Below are 19,442 nucleotides of genomic sequence, written 5' to 3' on the forward strand. Positions count from 1 at the left end.
TATCTATGTATGTATGTATGTGTATTATATAAAACTTGTGCATATAGTTATTAATATTTGCTAATTTATCTGCATTGGTGTTAGTGGTTGGTAAAACATAAGCAACCCAAATTCTTGAGCGTCGCAAACATGTAATTTGCTTGCTTGTTGAATCTTCAGACCAAGTTTCGATTCCAGATTGAAACGATTTCACTTCTCTTGTCATCTTCCTCTCATCCACCTGACACAAAAAAGCAGCTGTAGAAAACAAAATTTGTTTGGAAGTTCATGAACGTTAACCCTTTTCATACTTTTTTGCTTCTGGAAATTTGAAGCCTTTTGTTTCTTGTGTGCGTTTTATTGAAAGCAAGGATGGGTTGCCCGTTCGTTATTTTCTTAACCGTCTAGATAGTTGCCGTATCTAAGGTCCAGGGTGAAGGAAATGATCGATGAATTGTGTTAATGATTTGGATATCAGTAACTGTTGAATCTCTTTATAGATTGTACTATGAAAGTAATAATTACGGAATTTTGATAGCTGTTTGGGTACGTGCTTATGAGAGTTTGGTGCATTATTATTATAAGTACCAGTAACATATTTGACGATTCATGCGACTACACCCCTCTCACTTCCTCCCTCTATACATAAATTTGCCTGTTGCTTATTCGAAATGGAATCATTGCTGCGGTCTTTGTAAGTCGCCTTTCATCCTACACCAAAGTACGAGGATCGCTAATATAGATATCAGTAATGTGTTCTTGTCGATACTACGAAGAAGTATATCATTTCTGCTCTAAAAATTGGCTTTGTGTCTAGCCAGGAACATATTACAGGCGATAGATGGCAGGAACATAGTGCCTGATTAATATGCCTCGCAGTATTTAGTGATATCCTTTGGTGAACTGAATTCAGAATACCCTGTTTGTGTCGACCTTACCTTTTCGTCCTTAATATGATCAATAAATAAGTTCCAGTCAAGAACTGCGATCGATTTAATCGACAACATCCCTGCCACTAAAATTTGTGGCCTTGTGCCAGTGTTAAAATACATTTTTCTGAGTTGATAAAGTACTAAGTGGGCGGGGATATGAATTATCGACCGAATTTCATTACCCTTGCAAAATTGATCTTTGTTTCGGCACTACTTCGTTTCCTGGGTCTGGCCAAAAATGAAAGGAAGTGTATATGCGGTAAAGTGAAACTACTAAGGAACAAATCCTATGAAGCAAGTGCGATGTTGTCATTAATATATACGTACCAAATATTTTGATAACATTCCTAATTAACGTGCGCAAAGCATATCTATTAACTTTCCAAGAGTATTGAATGTTAATCGAAGAACGAACAGTTGGCAGTAAATAACCCGAAACATTTACTTTATTGCCAAATTCTAGGCTGTATCCCATTCAGGTTCGCTTAAACGTGGTGAAGATATGAACTTGATTGTATAGATGGATACCTATGGATATGTATCAAAAGAGATTGTTGCAGATTCTTGTATCATTACTAATGAAGCTTTCTTTATTATATTATAGATCGTAATAAATTTGACCATTAAAAACTTCCAAATTTTCGCCCATAAGAACTTTTAAATTTTCACCATTGGAAACACTCTTTTACAAAGGAAATCAAGAAGCGCCTTGTATCTGTCTCGCTTAAAAATTCCTATCAAATTTTATTTCGATGCCTCACGGTGTCTAGCCTGTATCTTCTGTTCAAATCTCAGGGAGTTCGATCTCGATTTTTTCCCCTCTCTTGCCACACAATCTTACTAGTTGTGAAATGATGAAATATTACTCTTATATTGAGTTACTAATTCACCTATCTGACAATTAAATACATGAACATAGGTTTGTGTATAGATTAAACCTTATGAAGCTATGAAACGTATTTGATAATAAATCGATATAGTAAATCGACGGGCAAGGTGCATATTACAAACTAATGTGTGGTGTATTTTACAAAAGCAATATTTCTTCAGACGTTCATTTTCAGATAATGAGTAACAAAGGTGTATATATATATATATATATATATATATATATATATATATATATATATAATACTTAAAACTGCAAAATGATCACAAGACTGGTACTCAGTTTCATGTTCCCGTTCGTCGGATAGTTGTGATATCCGAGGAACGTGAACGTGAAACTGAGTAAGTCTTGTGATAATTTTGCACCTTTAATAAAAGCATATTACTCTACCTTCAGTATTCGAGTACTATTTTTTCCACCTTGTTTTGCACTTATGTACTCTGTTGTGTATGTGTGTGTCCATGCCGGCATGGAAGGCGGACTTTAAACGATGATGATATATATTATATATACATAAAATGGGCGCAGGCACGTACCGTTATTTTAGTTTCACACCCACATTGTTCTTAATGTGTTCGCTGCACAGCACCGTGGCAACTGCCTTCTACAATAGCTTCATGTTGACCAGTTTCTTCAGTAAAATTTAGTAGATTTAGGCTGGGATTAAAATTGATATAATTGAACAGAAATATCGTGTGGTATTTATATTTGATTGAGTTATATTTTATGCACCATTGTCCTCTTTGCATTCTGTGTACTATCCAGCATGGGAGAAGTTCAGTATTTTAAACCAATAAAATACGTGCTGTATTTCGATATCTTGTAATATACATCTCAGTTTTAGCAGGCCTTTTTTTGAACCATCACACACCATTAACCTCAACCCTGCTTTTGTGATTATGATGCAGACTAATTTTACTCATAAGCCATCATAATATACAGTATACGTATATGTACACGTGTGTATATATGTATGTGTGTAAATTTTCTATTGCTTGCTTGGTGACAGGAAGGGCATCAGTCCATAGAAAATCTCAAACTCTGACCCATTGAGGCAAGAAAAGTGGATGTTAAAACGATGATGTGTATGTATGTATTCCTGTTAAAAATAGTGAGGAAAAGGTTCAAATTATGTAAGTGGAAGGAACCTATATAAGAAGACAGAAAACATAGGCAGATATGGTTAAAGCAGATACCTTCCCAAGGAAATGAAAAATAAATGTGATAGTGAAACAATGCTGTGTTGAAGCTATCTTGTCCATGGTAAACCAGCTTGCAAATGCAGATGTAAAAAAATAGATGTACAATTGGTTATATTTTCCTTTTTTTATGTCTTTTACATCAGTTTGAGCAGTATGAACTTATACATTCTTCAACAAGCTTCAGCTTGGAGGCACATGATCCTCTAACCCATTCAAACATTAGCATGGAAAGTAGATGTAAAATTGATGATAATTATTATAATGTGTGTGTGTGTAAGATCCATCATATGAGACTGGAAATTTATAGTAGGAGGGGCATTTTTAACATGTACACTGGTTATAGTTTACTTCACTAATTGAAGGATTTGTCAGTGTTTCATTATGTTTAGACTTCTTGCTGAAGTTCTCCATGACTGCTTTGTTCAGTGTTTGGTCTTTTTTATACTGGTTTGTTGTTTCTTTTACCTGATAAAACAATTAGTAAAGAAGTGAACTGCACCTAGTTTGTGTCTTTTTGTGAGAAGAATAACCCTTGCAAAATAAATCTAATCAGTGTATGTGTATATGCATAGCTGTGTGGATATGAAGTTTGCTTCATAATCACACAATTTTGATTTGTATCTCATTGGGTACATGCCCTCTACTGTAGTCTTGGCCTAACCAATACTTAGTGAGTGGAAGTGATGTGAGTGTGTATGTGTGTCTCTGTATATGAATGTATGTAAGTCTGTCAATGTTTATATTCTGCTCCTTCACAAGAAACTGTATGTGCTAAATGATGTCAACATTTCCTGTTAACAAATTGCCCTGTAGCGCTGTGCTTTTGGAGATAGTGGAATAAAAATCCTTTACTTGAAAAACAGGTAAGGGTTAATGGCAAGAAAAATATCTTGCTATGAAATAATACTTCACTAAGTATTTATTTAACCCTCTAGCATGGGAAGACATGTAAACTGAATAAATAAATATATATATGTGTATGTATATATATATCATCATCATCATCGTTTAACGTCCACCTTCTTTAACGTCGATGTTTTGTGGTGGAGGGTTATTCTACCAAAAAGGTAACGCCATAGAGTGGTCAACAATCAAGCAAAGACAATATAATCAGAGGACCCTTTAGATTTGTGAAGGACATGATAGGTTCTCTAGCGATGATACCATGATGTAACTCACCCAGTATATTCTGTAAAGGGATTGATATTATGAGGAGCATGCAGGTATAGAAACAAACCCAATAAATGAAATGCACTAGTGAGATGTGATCTTTCCACCTATCAAGGAGGGCAGTAAGTCTGAATAAAACTGGCTTGGAGCAAAACAATCCATACAGTTTATGTTAGTGTGGAGGTGTGTGTGTTTGATATAAGCGAGAAGGAAAATGGCTGGTTTATGTTGCTGTTTTTGCTACATGAAGGACTGCAACAAACTGTGAGATACTGAGACTTGTCCAATCTTTGTAAACTGAAAAAAGTGGACATGTATACCCTTCGTGTCAGATTCTTACAGTATCAAGTGAATGGCAAGACATGGCTACTGCACTATCTTTTGTTAATTACTGAGATTTTTATTTGGTGTATTTTTCAGACAAATATTTTTTTTTAAAGTTACTTTGAACATTTTTAGATTGATGTATGCAGGAAAAAGAAACTGAAAAAAAAATTGAAATTTCTAGAGGAAAGAAGTTCTTGGAGGAATGACTAGAAAAACCATTTTGTGTGAAAGTTGGTGGATGAAACACCATAGGGATGATAAGGAGAGAGGTGAGTGTGTTTGTTAGACATAGTCTAGGTAAATGCAACTAACTAGTTCAGAGGAAGAGCAACCATTGTAATAATTTAGAAAAACAAAGGGAAGAAATGGTGCATCTGCAAGCTACTGTTTGTAGTAATTTTGAGTGGTTATTTGGCAATCTGCTGAGTGCACTCTAGTATCTATGTTTAGTAGATGCAGCACTGTCTTAGATATGAGTTGAAGTATTTTCTGATCCTAGGGTCTTTATAATAACAGGAATATTTCATTTCAAAATCTAGACTTCAAACTTATAGTGACTTTGAAAGTGTTAGTTGTTTTTCATATGTCAGGCATAGAGATTAAGTTGTCCATATTGAAGAATGTTCATGTTCTTGATTTCCAGGAATTGTTTTTCTTTTCTCTCTTTTATAGCAAACTATTCAGCTGTGTGCAGCTTTTTCATAAACCATAAAAGTAATAGGAAGTCTGGTGCAAAAGGAAAAAAACTATTTCTTCTCTGAAATTATTCTCTTCCTTTTAACTATTTTCATTCTCTTTTCACCCAAAATTCAACTACAGTTTTGTCTGTTCATGCAATGATTCCATTTGTGAAGGCTAGCTTGGTGAGTCTCCAGAAATAGATTCTTTCAAAGAACCTCCTATATATTGTGTAGCATTATTTATTTACATCATCTTTCACTTGTCCTGTAAGATGAGCAAATTTCTCACTGACTCTAAAAACCTCTGTAGAAAGAAACCTACATCTAAAGCAAGTGAAAACTCCTACCACATCTATTGGCAACTATCTTTCTAAAGTAATTAAGTTCGTTCTTAGTTCAAACCCCAGGTGATATAGAAAATGTTAGAAGAGAAAGAGAGAGATGGTGCTTCTCATTTGTAGACAAGTTTTTAACATTGCTTGACATGTTCCAAATAACTGTTGGAGAAAAAGTGGTTATGCTTAGAAAGTGATTGAGTGTGTAATCTTATGGTATTTGTGCATTGATATGTATATTTGTAAAAATTCCTTACTTGAAAAACAGCTGAGTGTTACCAAGAACAACATCATCATTATTTAATGTCCACTTTTCCATGCTTGCATGGGTCAGGCGGAATTTGTTGAGGCAGATTTTCTATGGATAGATGTTCTTACTGTCATCAGCCCTCACCTGTTTCCAAGCCTGGTAATATTTCCCCATGACCAGACATGTTTCTCACAGAAGGCTAGAAATGGACATTACTTATATGATGGTGATGCTCGTTTACAATCATCACATGATGTCGACAAGGCTATACACATATACATACATATATATAGCTGAAGCAACAGTGACTCAAGGTTTAAGAGGTTTATGCATTGGCACATGTATATGTGTATATACACACACACACACACACACACAATGGGATTCTTCAAGTTTCCATCTACCAAATCTACAAACAAAGCCCAGACCTGAAGTAGAAGACACTTGCCTGCTGTGCCACACAATGGGATTGAACCTGAGATCACACAACCATACCAAGCCTAGACAATCACTTGTAAAGTCCTGCCTCAAAGTCAATTCCCATTCAAGCCATGGAACAATAAATTATATGTAACAGAAAAAGTCCTTTTTTGTCCTCTTGTTGGCTAAGTTAAAACTCCTACCACAAGTAATGGCAACTATCTTACTAAAGTAATTAAGTTTGTTCTTAGTTCAAACCCCAGGTGATATAGAAAATGTTAGAGAGAGATGGTACTGCTCATTTGTAGACAAGTTTTAATATTGCTTGACATACTCCAAATAGCAGTCAAATCTCTCATAAATTTCACTCTGTCTTAAAGCAGTGGTTCTCAATTGGGGTCTATGTGGCCCCTGAGGGTCCATATAAGATTTTGTGGGGTCCATGCAACAAAATGATAAATTGGGGATCAACAATAGTATTTTAAGGGCCCCTGAAAAAAATATTGCTTTAGATATATGTATTTGTATGTATTGCAAGAAAACAGCTAGGTTTCTTCCTCTAACATTTTACATAGTTCAACCTACTCAAGTTAATGTTTGAAAAAAAAAAAAAAAAAAAGAAATGTGAAAGACATGTCTATAAAACTAGTTTTGAAACATCGAATGGCTGTGGAGGTCCACCAGAATAAAATAGTAATCAAATTGGTCCATGGATAAAAAATGGTTGAAAACCTTTGTCTTGAAGGATATATTGAACAGTATACAATTAAACCATGGGAGAGGCATTATGCCGGTAATAAACACACGCACTGTGCGTGTGTTTATTACCGGCATAATGCCTCTCCCAAGGTTTAATTGTATTTCTTTCAACACACGTATCCACATCAAGAATCTTGCACACGAAATACACATATGAAATATTGAACAGTATAGTTCCTCTTATAAAAAAAAATGGGACTGTTGTGACTGAAATAGTTCTAGAGCTGTTAGATTCAGATCAGTCATATCTAACAAAGTTTATTTCAAGCCATCTTAATTTAGGAAAGAACACATTGGAAAATGCCACCCAGTATATACAGAAAGACCAAATAAAATGTATTATACACACATTCACCCAAAGTAACTTGTACACTTTTGTAAAAACTCATGTCTTTCAACATAGAAGTAGCAGGGAAATTTTCCTATGCCTGCAAAGTGGTGAACCTCGAAAGGGAAGATATGGAAGTAATTTACCAAATGTTTGTAGTGTGGAGCTAGCTGCAAAACCAGGCAGAAAAAAGGTGGAAGTGAGAGTATTGCTTACAGGACCATCACTGGAGGTGGAAAGAGGATTGGCAAGGGGACCAAATGGATCAGCTGTAGTTGGGTGAGCTGATAAGTATGGAGACTCTTACAGTTTGATAGAGATTATGTTTGGAAGTGAGAAAGGGATCGGTGTGTTTTGGCTATTTGTCATTTGGGGTATGTGTAGAAGATAAGTTGCTTTAGAGAATTAAAGATTGCAAAGGCTTCTATTTTAGCACTAGAATCCTGTGTGGGATTAGTTAGAGGGCCATGAGAAGTTGTGTTGAAGTGCCTGAGAATGAAGACTTAATAGAGAAATGAAGTGAGATAGATGTCCTCAATGCAAGAGACGGTGTTGAAGAGATGCTGATAGTTCAAGGAGTTAGGAGTGTTGTAAAGGGAGATGTATTGAGATGAATCCAAGGAGGTGGTGAGCCAAAGTAATTCGACATCATTATTGTTGATATCCAAGAGAAAGAGGTGAGTGGAGGGTTCATAAGCACAGACACCAAGTTTTGAGGTGAAGTCAGGATAAAGAGTATAAACTGAGTAGCTGAGAGATCTGTGTTAGGAATATCATGTGTGATCTGCATAAAAAGAGATGATGAGGAGAATCTAGATTGGAATGAATGTTGGAGAAGAGAAGGAAAAATTGTTCAGAAGGTTACTTACTGTCGTCAGCTTTACTGGAAAGAGGGTAGTGTTGAAAGTTCAAGAGAACCCTCTTTCCAGAGGTCCTGAACAAATGCTTGCAACAATATGAACTCCACTAAAGACATCTAAGAGCTGGGTAGTGGTGTCAAATCAGCAGCATTGTGTTTACTACCCAGAAAAACGGGTGGAGGACCAATGATTGTAAAGGGGCTACATTATATAAGAAATCCAACTAGTGTTGGAATGCTAACGTTAACTTTGCCATTAGTTTGATAAAATAAGTACTACTCCAATACTAGGTTTGATGTTATTGACTACTCTTCCTCCTCTCAAAATTGCTGGCCTTGTGTCTATATCAGAAACCCTTATTGTAAGAGTAAGTGAATTGGTAGAATTGTTACAGCATTGGAAGTAATAATTTATGGTATTTCTTTTATCTTACTGAAGTGAACTTTTGGGATTGATAAAATATGGTATCCATCAGGTGATGGTGCTGATGTAATCAATTACCGTTTTGAAATTCCTGACCTGGTGCCGACATATGAAACTGTTTCGTTTTTGAGAATTACATCTGAATTTCTACTGCACCTCTTTCTTCTTGTGTTCTGTGCAACATTGTCTTTTCTTCTTCATCATTTAACGTCCATTCTTTCATGAGTCAGATGAATCTCGTTGAGCAGATTTTTAATGTGGTTGGATGCATTCCTGTTGCCAACAGTTACTTGTTTTCAAGCAAAGTAATATTTCTCCATGGCTGACATATTTTTCATAGACTGGAAACAAACAACATTACTTATATAACGGTGATGCTCATTTACAATTATTCATGATGTTGAAACAATGGAATACAGAAACACACACACACAGATATGTATGTATATATCTGTGTGTGTCTTTGTGTCTGTATTTGTCTCCATAACTTAGTGGTTCAGCAAAATAGACAAAGTACTCAGCTTAAAAAAATATAAGTCCTGTGGTCAATTTGTTTGACTAAAACCCTTCAAGGTAGTGCTCCAGCATGGCTCAGTCAAATGACTGAAACAAGTAGAATAACCATACTCATACAACAGGTTTCTTTCAGTTTCCATATGCCAAATCCACTCGAGGCTTTGGTCAGCCCAGGGCTATTGTAGAAGATATTTGCCCAAGGTGCTTGCAATGGAACTGAACTTGAAACCACAGGGTTAAGAAGCAAGATTCTCAACCATACAGCCACGCCTATGTCTTTTGTGTGTGTATTTTGTATGTTGCTTCTGTTCTGGGTTTCAATTTTTTGTTGAATCATGATTTTCATTTCATATGTGCTGCATAAGTTGTATCTGCCTATTTTAGTGCTGGGTGGTGATTGAGTACAGCATATTCTATACAGGTTGACGTATATTTTTGGGAGGCACTTTTGTAGAATGAGAACAGTGTAAGGTGGTGGTGTTGAGTATATGTTATACTCGGTGTCATTTATACAAGAGTACTTGTTATTTTACAATATTGATTGATGACTGCTTAGCGTATGTGTTGTACAGACATTGTACAATATCTAATTTGCTATTGAATTGATATTTTCTCGGGAGGATATGGTTTGGGCCTCGTAGAGCTACTTTTTGGTTTCTGTAGAGTTGTGTGTTCCAATATGGCTTATGTTTTTGATCATGTTCTTTATCATACCAGAGACATGCACACATCTCATTGACTATCCACACACTCTTACATACCTTCATGTGTGTATAGACATGTAGACATCAATAGATAATGTAGCTGTGTGTGTGTGTGCACACACACAAAATAGGTTTCTTTCAGTTACTCTCTACCAAACCCACTCACATAACTGGTCAACCTGGAGCTGTAGCAGAAGACACCTGCCCAAGGTGCTACACAATGGGGCTGAACCCAGAACCATGGGGTTGTGAAGCAAACTTCTTGCCACACAACCGTGCCAATATATATATATATATATATATATATATACACACACATATATAGTCAGAGTACAGTGTACTTGCTGTGGGGAATGGAAAGTCCAACATTTCTGACAGTCCTTCTTCAGAGAAAAGTTGACAGGTGAGTTTTACAACCTCTATGTTAGGACCCTATCCAAAGTGTTGGATTTTCCACTCCCTATGGCAGTAACTTCACTGTACTCTTTTTGATTATACAAGTCATGCTGGTTCAGACCAAGGCCAATCTTTTTGGATTCTGTTTTATGATGTGTATGTATGTAATAGGGATAAGAGGCATCAGATGTGTGCAAAAGAGAAGACTGCACTGGTATAGTAATGTGATGCATGTGGATGGAGACAGCTGTATAAAGATGCATGTGTTTGAGGACAGCTGCACAATCTATAATTGTGGAGGGAACCTATAGAAGGGGTAGATTCTCTGGAGATCCTTTCTCACCACCTCATCCCAGAGGGTGGAATGAGGTGGTGAGAAAGGATCTCCAGAGGTTGCACCTCACTGAGGAGATGATGAGGGACTGAGACTTCTTGTGATTTACTGTGCATGAGAAGACACATCAAGGTAAGTAAAACTGTGGTTATCCATGTATACAGGCAAGTCCTTTATGGCTCATGCTGGCACCACATAAAAAGCACTTGTGATAACACCATGTAAAAAGCATCCAGCTGTAGAAACCATGTCAAAACAGACAAATAGAGCTGAGCAGTTCTCTGGCTGGTCAGTGCCTGTCAAATTGTCCAGCCTATGCTTGCTTGGAAAACAGATGTTAAATGATGATATATATAATATATAAATGTGTGTCTGTGTATTGGTGATGCAGTGTAGTTTAAGCAATCTAACTAACACAGTTGTATCTGCAAATAGATTTACTCTCATTATGCTTCCCCTGCCACTCACTCTATATATGTGGTTTGATTGTCTGTTACTGCATTGCAATTTACATATTGGAAATTATTGCAATTTATGTGTGTAAAACGCTTATGTATCTCCAGAGTTGTACTTGCTGGGCAAGTGATTGCACAAGACTGTTGTAACTGAAACAATTATAGTAATCTAAAAATACATAAAAACTGTTTTCCATTTCTTGAGTTGTCTAAATCTTTTTCACAAAACTGACAGCTTCACTGTGTGTGCACATGCGAATGTATGCACATGTATATTCATATTTGTAAGCATGTGTGTGTGCACGTATGTGTCTAGGAACTTTTGATGAAAATTCGTTTGGAATACATTTAAAGAAAAACAAATTGGTTGGAAGAAAAATTGATTGAAAACAAGTCACAAAACAGGCAGAGTATTTGTTGAAATATTTTTCAAAGAAATATATTAACAAATACTGAGAAATAATGCAATGTTTATTTATCTTTGAATCAACTTATATTTTTAAGTAATAATCATGAAATATAAACATTCATGACAAAAAAAAAAAAATCATTAGTGTCCTTGAGAAAGAGGTACTGGATTCAATAACTGAAGTCAACTGCGTAATTATCAGTCTAGTACTACTATCCATTGAATTACTTTTGTTGTGTGCATATGTTAGAGACAGTTATTAGAAGGGTGATGTATGGTGTAGCAATGAACTCAGAGTATGGAACAAAATAGTCTGTGGTCCTGGGTTAATTCCTTTAACTTCTGCAACCAAATTCTACCATGATCAACTTTGTTAGACATCCTTCATGATTCGATAAATTAAGTATCAGTCAAATTATTGGGTAGAGCTAATTGGTGATATAAGTACACACAGCAAAAAAAAAAAAAGTTTTAATAGATGCAGGTGTAACTGTGTTAAAAACTTTCACTTTGCAACCATATGGTTTAGAATTCAGTTGTACTGCATGATGCCTTGAACAAGTGTCTTTTACTATAGCCCTGAGCCAAGCATTGCCTTGTGTGTGAATTTGGATACAAATTGTGCAGTGATTCAGTAAAAATGAACTGCTGGAATAAGCTGCAACCTTGAAATAAGAACAGGAGTCAAATTGATTGACTAAAACCTTTTAGTGCAAAACCCCAGTATGGTCACAGTCGAGTGACTGAAATGTGCAAAAATAAAATGAATCAATTGTTTGTGCTATACATAATGAACCCACACACACATATAAAGAGAAATATATAAAATAATTTATTGAAAAAATTACAAGTTGCTATTAAAATAATTGGAGTATTTCTGGTCTTCTACAAATGTTTTTGACTGTTTTTCGATGTATTTAATGTCAGCTAATGTTTACAATGAATTTGTTTTCCTATAAAAATGTGTTTTGACCTATTTATCATTTTATGCATGTCTTTTGATCATTTTTGTTTTCAACCAGTGTGCCTTACTCTTTTTGTACATGTGTGTGTTCAAAAAATATGTCCCAGCTATACCTTGTTTTGAAGGGGTTAGCAGTTACATTGATGTAGTTCCACCATCTCTGTAAAGACCATTCTCAAAGTAAACAGTAACTAGACTTAAGCTGGAGATAAGGAAGAATCTAAACAAGTCCCTGGTCTCTGTAGAATCACTTGCTTCCATGCTTATGACAAATGGATTGTTTGAATATTTGCCCACAGGGAGTTTTTGTAGTGGATAAGAGACTTTCTGGTTACTTGGATAATTTCTATTTTGTTTTCAGTAATGTTTATTGTAGATTTAGTGTATTCTAAAATCTTAATGAGGAGTGGCTTGGTTATTAGAATGATTTGTTGGATAGAGATTTAGATCAAGTTATGACTGATTGTGTGTTGTCTCAGAGAGGCAATGAGTTTAGGAAAAAATTTATCCAGTGTCTAGTGGATAAATGTCTGATTTTACCAGATTGATGCTGTAGTTAGAGAGGATGCTGATGAGGCTAATCTTGTGATCCTTACTGACTTGCAGTTGTTTAGAATGACGTATTTAGGTGCAACTATTGAGAAGCAATTGAACCTGAAGACCAAAGTTATATTGGATTGACTGAAAGACTGACACGAGTGCTTACTGAGACATGTATTTTTTATCTGTAAATAAGAAAACTCATATTAGGGATATTTCATTTCAAAGTGATAATTCTGCAGATAGTTGGTTCAGAATACATTAGTCTGGTCTCCTCCCTCTGATTAGAAAGAATTGGCATCATTTTTAGGATTGGTATTTTTATGATCTGTAGACACCAAAGTATTGAACCATTTGCAAAATTATGCAAGACAAAAGTTGAATTTCCTTGTTCAGCAAAAAGCATTTGAAGACATTTGATCAACTAAGATTTCACATTAACAATCTAGTGAGCATTCTATATCAGAAATTTTAACACAGGATAAGTCACCCACTGCTATTTTTATTAAGGAAGTTAACTTCTGAATCTAATGATTCAATTATGAGAGCAACTTTAGCGCTTATATGGATCACAAACTGTACCTGTCATTTTCCACTTGTTAGAAAATTCCTACCAAGGTCTGATCATAGACCTTTTGAATTCTATTTACTTCCAAAGATTATGTCTTACAGGATCCTGAGCTGGACCATCCAGATGTTATTATTTGGTATTGATATTACTTACCAAAGTGATATGATGGCATATTCTCAGTTAAACATGAGAGAAGTATGCTTAATAGTGACATGGAATAGTAGGATCAAACCTATAGTGAAAGAGCAAGTAGTTGGCCTATCTTGAGTATAAAGCTTTTATGTCTCAGAGTGGTGTAATGTTACTTGTGCTAGATCAAAATATGGAACTGTTATTGTGAATATTGTGTATTATGAACACTGTATAGTGCAAAAGTGTTACAATATTGTACCTGCCTTTTGTGTTTTTGTATATGATTAGTTATATTTAACCCTTTGGCATTCAGATTACTCTGTCAAATGTAATACTTATTTATTCATATTGTTTTGAATTAATCATGCATTATCTTGTAGCTTCAAGATTTTGATGATGTGGTTGTGTATTTTTAGAACAACTTTGTAGGGTAGGTATGAGAAGCTGGATCTGGCCATTTTGAACATAAAACAGATGGAATATTTGTGTCAGACATGGCTGATGTAAATGCTAAATGGCTAAGTGGGATATTAGTTCCAATGGCAGTTTTGATGTCAGTTGTTTGACACTATTGAATGTGCAGAATCACTTGATTTTATACACACTTTTGAATAAACCTTATACCACATGTAAGAAATTATAGCCAAATTTTCCTCATAGCATACCTTCTCTCTTAAAGGTAGGACATAATGGATAATGTAGTTTTAGGTACACTAAATATGAAAGATGAGGTGGTCTTGGTGAGAATGTCTTTGATCAATCAGAATTGATCTGGATTTAAAAATATATCCTCTTATTTTCTTTCGATATTTTAATACCTTTATATTATTATTTCAAAATAAACTACTAGAGCATTCTTCGATTTTTACTTTTCATTATCATTTTACAAAATCATTACATTTATTTGTGTATAATGCATAATCGTTACCAGCATTGCCTTCCAGCACTTGTGCTGGTGGCATGTTTACAAAATCATTTGAGCTAGGTCATTGCCAGTGCTACTGGACTGGCTCCCATGCAGGTGGCACGTAAAAAACACCTTTTTGAGCATGGCTGTTGCCAGTACCGCGTGACTGGCCCTCATGCCAGTGGCACGTAAAAGTACCCACTACACTCTCGGAGTGGTTGGCGTTAGGAAGGGCATCCAGCTGTAGAAACTCTGCCAGATCAGATTGGAGCCTGGTGTAGCATTCTGGCTTGCCAGTCCTCAGTCAAATCGTCCATGCTAGCATGGAAAGCGGATGTTAAACGATGATGATGATGAATGCACACTTGCAATTTGCACCACTAATTTTGTGTTACAAAATTCTGAAAAAAATATATCCCGTAAAATACGAACAGACTTTTCAAAAAAATGTTTAGTCTGGTTTATTATAATTGCTGTCTGAAATATATTAAAAATTCACTCATACTAATCAAGTGAATTCAAAAGTGACCTTTGAACTTCTCTGATTAAAAGTAATCTTTTAACTTAATTGGTAAAACATGGAATTACTGCCGTTAACCTCCATGACTGAAGGGTGTGACATAATGTAGAGTGTTACTACTTTCATTGTCAAATGTTTCCATTTTCATTAAGTTCACAAGGTTGTGTTAGAATAAAATAAATATTTAGGAATTGATTTTAATGAACTTTATTAAAAATGTATTTATAATCCACACAATGGTTTCATGAGCCAGTCACTACTGTTCGTTTGCTGACACCGACATAATACTAGCCTATTTCTATTGATGAATTTGTATTTATCACCAGCTGAAATGTGGAACTTTTGAGTAATGTTATATTTACTTGTATCTGTGAACAGCTGTAAGCTAGCTATTAGCTTTTGTTCTAATGGTCATGCGAATGACATGTCTATTCATGTGTAATTCACATGCCCAAGAATATAAATCTTTGTGTGTGTGTGTATTTGAGAGAGAGAGAGAGAGAGAGAGAGAGTGTGTTTGTGTGTGTGTCTCCTTGTCTTGACATTGCATGCCAAGTGTAAACAAGCTTCACTGTCACACAAGCAATGACATTTATTTCTAGTCTTCCATGAAAAACATGTCTAGACTAGGGGGAAAATTTTCTTTAGCTTTGAAGCAAGTGAAAGTTGATGATAGGAAGAACCTCAACAAATCTCATCCCTACAAACGTGGAAAACTAGATATTAAAGTAATGATTTTCTCTTACAAAAAGACAGTTTAGACAGTTTTTCTTTTGGCATTTTCTTTAAAGTTTCCACCAGTTCCTCACTTATTTTTCTGATATACTGAACTCTCTCTCACTCTACAATTTCCATGCTCTTCAGCATATTAAATAACATGTTGCTTAAAACCTACTGCATAGTTTGATGTTTTGCTTTTTTGCACTCTTGGATTAGTTTCTAGTCATCTTTTTCCTATCAGAAATACACTTAATCTTTTTAACAATTCTACCATGAAATCTGTGCACATGCGGACAAAAATTTACATTTATATGAACAGGGTGTGTCAAAACAGATGTCTCTCTTTTACAGCAAGATTGAATTCTCTATAAGTGGTTGTGTTTGTTCCTGCACATGACATAATCAACATTTATTTGTTTGTATTGCTGATATTTGTATAGACTATGTTGTGACAATTATTTGTTGGTAGCAGGGTACGTGTGTGTGTGTGTGTGCTGCAAATTTCAAACCCAGAACAAAGTTTGGTAGATAAATTGCAGGCAGTTTTTTGCTCCTTCAAGTAAAAAAAACTGCACCATGTGAATATGTATAGTATTATCAATTTCATAAAAATATTGACCGACTCCCTTGCTGGTGGCATGCAATAAGCACTATGCATGTGTGGGTCATTGCCAGTGCTGCCTGACTGGCTCCCCGTGCCAGTGGTATGTAAAAAGTACCATCCGAACATAGTCAATACCAGCCTCCCTGCCCCGACTGTCTCCTGTACTGGTAGCACATAAAAAGCACCATCCGAACATGGCCTATGCCAGTGCCACCTAACTGGCTCCTGTGCCAGTGGCACATAAAAAGCACCCACTACACTCTGAGTGGTTGCCATTAGGAAGAGCATCCAGCTGTAGAAACACTGCCAGATCAAATTAGAGCTTGGTGTGGCCTCCTGGCTTGTCAAACCGTCCAACCCATGCTAGCATGGAAAACAGACGTTAAATGATGATTTAAAAAAAAAAATTTTTTTTAATTTTTAATCAAAAATATTTTTGCCAAAAAATATAACTTCTGGTCATGCTCTTTAGAATATGGCCACTCAGTTTTTGTTGGAAGAAAAGATAAACATCATTTATCCTCATGCTTTGTGAGCACCCTAAATTTTTAAGTTTAAACATCTAGAAAATAAAGTGCATATTACTCATGAATAAATATAAATTCTCTCCTACCTTTCCTGTACATGTTACATAAATAAGTTTTCAAGAATTGGATTATTTTATTGTCTCTTGCTTGTTTATTCACAAGTATTTCAGTGGATGGTGGCTTAACATAGCATGCACTTGATATATTTTTTGTGACATTTAGATCCCATTACCAAGTAGTTTTAATTACAATTGGAATTATTTGATATTTTGTTCTTAAAATTCTTCCTCAAGTCAAGCCATCGTTATTTTTCATATGGAAATTAATGTAGTGAGCCAATAAATTTTCATTAAGCTTGCAGATTTATCGAAGCAAAATCGCATAAATTATTAATGCGGGTCAAGATAGGTAGGGGAGACAACCCTGAAATTTAAGATGAATGAAAATTAGAATGCCGTATAGTGTGAATGTAAAATTTAGTTGAAGTACCAGTTAAGTACTGGGGTGGATTAAATTTACTTCAAAATGTCTGGTTTTGGGTTATTGTTAAATACTAAGGGCTGATTGGTAGAATCCTTTGACTGAATAACATATGGTGTTTAGTTAGATCTTTTACATCCCAAGTTCAAATCTTACTGAAGTCAATTTTATCTTTTATCCCTCCTAGGTTTATAAAGTCCTGGATTGATTTAATCAACATTATCTTCTAAAAGGAGGCACATGGCTTAGTTGTTAGGGTGTCGGACTCATAATTATAAGATTATGATTTTGATTCCTGGACTGAGTGATGCATTGTATTCTTGAGCAAGACACTTCATTCCACATTGTTCCAGTCCACTTAGCTCTTAAAAATGAGTAATCCTACAATGGACCAGTGTCTCAGCCAGAGAGGAATATATCATCATCATTGTAATCCTTTAATGTTGGTCTAACCATTTTCTAAAAATTCTAAAAAAATGTGTGTGCTTGAATTAGAAGTTATAGAAAAATAAGCATTAATTCCTTGCAGTGTTGTGTTTTTTTGAGTTCATATCACACTAAGATCAACTTCATTTTTCGTCCTTCAAGATTTGATAAAATGAGTAGCACCAGAATATTAGCATCTGTATTAACTGTTTTCACAAACCTTATGGCTTACTAACCTTTATTAGGGGTGACCGAAATGGTAGTCTTTAATTGAATTCCATGTTGCATATTTCATTACATTTGAGTTTCAAATCCTGCTGGACTTTGCTTTTCAAATTTTCAGAGTCAAAATAAGTTACAATAATGTACTTGAGTAAATTCAGTCAACCCTTAGCCATTACCCACAATATGAGAAATTAATACTACGATTCAGTTAAAATCCTGTCAAAGTTAAACTTTACTTTTCATCCTGCTGAGGTTAAAATAAAGTGCCAGTCAAGTACTATGGTCTTTTAATTGACTGCCTCTACTTCCCCCCCAAATTTTAGTCCTTAGAAACATTATTATTAATAGTATTTAGGGTGGTAGATTAGCAATTTTGTTAAAGCATCATTAAAATTGCTTTGTCATATTTGTTCTAGCTCTTTTTATTCTGAAGGCAATGTTGACCTCGGCATGAGATCAACATTGTTGTCAACTTGCATCCCATATATCTGTTACAAAACATTGATGCTGAAACAGTGGAGGGAAGCCTTGCTTAAATTGTGTTTGCTTTGGTAAAAGACAACTTGCTTAGGTTATCTTATTCATTTTAATGTATCCAAGATTAAATGAAATAAGTATTGTTTAAGTACTGAGGATGATTTAATTGTATTACGTCTCAAAATGTATGGCCTCGTCTTAATGTGAGAAATCATTAATACCAGAAGTGGTGATTGGCAGAAATGCAGTGGCAGCCCTTTACATTCTGAATTTAAAACCCTTGGGTAGATGGAGAGAAGGGCAACTTTTGGTCTTTCCAGGTTCTTGGGATCTAAGTAATTGACTGACCTACTCCTAAAATTTGCAACCTTGTACTTATCTGAGGAATCATTTATGTGGGGGTTTGGCATATGGGTTGGCCTGGTTTAATAGCACTTTTTTTTTTACCATACTTCTCAATCCTGTGTCATCTTGTCAACGTTTTGGGATCTTATCACACCACTTTTTGTTTGTCAGTTTTTTACCAGGTCTTTTACTGTCACTATTCATTCAGAACTCATTGTCCATTTCTATCACATGTCTACACCAGTGCATTTGTGTTTCCAAACTGCATTAATGTGCCATTTTTCTGTGAACCATTTGAGCCAGTAAGACCAAGTTATTTACATTTATCACTGATTTGATATTGTCAGGAGTATGTTTCCATTTAACAAGTTCTTAATTACTATTTAAGTCGCATGTCCATCTCAGCTCCTTTCTGTATCTATTAGATGAGGATACTAGGTATTTATTGAACTGTTTGTCCTTTATTGTCTGTGAGGGTTATGTAGCTGCAAGAGAGAAACAAATCCTATTTGAAATCGATCTGTTAAGATCATGTTTTGTTATCTATGCTTCACACTAATGCTAATAATATTACTAATATTGTATAGTTTTCTACAATGGCTCCTTCACAATGAATGTCATGCAGTGTTTATTGAT

The 19,442-nt window shown here is 35.2% G+C and overlaps 1 protein-coding gene across 2 annotated transcripts in view; it reads left to right on the forward strand.

Annotated features, from left to right (window-relative positions):
• Positions 1–19,442, forward strand: part of LOC106873672 (dual E2 ubiquitin-conjugating enzyme/E3 ubiquitin-protein ligase BIRC6) — a 130,922-nt gene that overhangs the window by 1,156 nt on the left and 110,324 nt on the right. The gene's annotated exons all lie outside the window — the stretch shown is intronic.

The sequence above is a fragment of the Octopus bimaculoides genome, chromosome 6 (genome assembly GCF_046866305.1).
Source record: "Octopus bimaculoides isolate indiv1 chromosome 6, ASM4686630v1, whole genome shotgun sequence".
Classification (NCBI taxonomy): Eukaryota; Metazoa; Mollusca; class Cephalopoda; order Octopoda; family Octopodidae; genus Octopus; species Octopus bimaculoides.